The sequence below is a fragment of the Raphanus sativus genome, unplaced genomic scaffold (genome assembly GCF_000801105.2).
Source record: "Raphanus sativus cultivar WK10039 unplaced genomic scaffold, ASM80110v3 Scaffold1225, whole genome shotgun sequence".
In the NCBI taxonomy this organism is placed as follows: domain Eukaryota; kingdom Viridiplantae; phylum Streptophyta; class Magnoliopsida; order Brassicales; family Brassicaceae; genus Raphanus; species Raphanus sativus.
Window position 1 is genome coordinate 12,501 of NW_026616538.1, and position 1,605 is coordinate 14,105.

At 41.2% G+C, this 1,605-nt stretch overlaps 1 long non-coding RNA gene across 1 annotated transcript; it reads right to left on the reverse strand.

Annotated features, from left to right (window-relative positions):
* Positions 1-38: 38 nt before the first annotated feature.
* Positions 39-1,291, reverse strand: LOC130503913 (uncharacterized). Its single transcript, XR_008941067.1, has 2 exons — positions 568-1,291; positions 39-467 (listed from the first exon to the last, which is right to left on the reverse strand). It is a non-coding gene; the product is annotated as an uncharacterized LOC130503913 (long non-coding RNA).
* Between the last annotated feature and the right edge of the window lie 314 nt (positions 1,292-1,605).

A 1,605-nucleotide genomic window follows, 5' to 3' on the forward strand; every position in this document is an offset into this window, starting at 1 on the left:
AACTCTTAGTAGCAGAAAAGATTTACATCACATGAAACTGAGACAGAACCAACTTATTGAAGAAAATAAAATCTTACCCTGCCTAATAGTCTCGAACTTTAAGGCAGTTACAGAGAAAACTTTCTAAATATTATAAAAAGCCCGACTTTAAGGAAAAAGAGAAGAAAACAAAAAACACTTTAGCAGCAACAAAAAATTAGAAAAAAACTTTTGTGACAACCCGTCCTGCGGATCCCAGATTTCACAACCCTGTAAGGCACCGACCCCAAACCCTCCATTATGAGTTTTCACTAACACCATAATTAGGTTGTTGGTGAGGTTCAAACCCATGACCTCACCCTTTAACAACTCTTCCACAGGACAAGCTGTCACCAATTGACATGCGTAGATATGCAAACGTCTCTGCACCCCGCCCACACAAAATCTGCGTCACTAGCTTAAACGTCTCTGGCCCCCGCACACCATATCTGCGTCGCTTGCTCAAACATAATCAATTCATGTTTCGAAATCTAAACTATGATAGGAAGAATTCTATAGTGGTACGGAATTTACGGAACAGACCCTCACCTTAACAGAGATCAGAAATGAATTGGAAAACGAATATCCTCGCCTAACAAACCGTGACCGAAATTTGTCATGAATTACTTGTTGATTAAGTATCACCTAAATCATAAGATTACACCATGCACAATTTATGATTAGGTTTCATTCTACAAAGGTATCTTGCGATACAAGGAATAGAGAAAAGGTCACTTAGCTATTACGGCTTGGAATTACGTTAGTGGATCTCACACTTTGGAAACGTGGGCTCCATCTATGGTGACTAACAACACAAGATAGTGTGGATCGGTGGTCAGCGGTAATGAGACGGTGGCTCCGTCATTCTCCCCACGTTTACGCTTCTCGGATAATAAGAATGACATCCATAATACAATGGTGGTTGATCCTTAACGACAAGTCTATGTCTCAATCCATACATGGTGGCTCCGGTGTGACAAGCAGATAAAGTGACATCCTGGCGGTGGCTCTATGGTGATGGACGGTGGTGATCAGCACCGGACGTGTCGTGGTGGCTCCGTGTGCGTGCGCTCTTCTCCACATCTAAGTCTAAGTCTCGGATCTGTTGCACGGCTACCATAAAGGAGATGCGATTAGCTCCGGTGAGATGAGGAGAGGTGGCTGGTGATGACAATGAATCTCCACGCTAATACAATACAGAGATGACATGGGGGAGAGATATCAACAAGGAGGGAGGAGAAACATGGCTGACCTCTATCTGTCTAAGTTGACACTGACGACAGCTAAATGGAGAGGAGAAGAGGATGCTAAGTACACTTATATACTTAGGTATATGATCACTCAATTAATTAATTGAAACAACTCACCACCGGTTTAAATAAATATTTGGTCCAAGAAATAAATAAATAAACCAATTCTTGGTTTGAAAAAATTGTGTCGTTACATCTTTGCTTAGTCTTTGCCCTCTAAGCAGCACATAAACGTAAATAGAAAGAATGAAGAAACGTTGTCCAAAAAAAAAAGAAAGAATGAAGAAACATACACCTCGAGCTGCAAAGATACTACAAAACTGTGGAGCGTGGTATA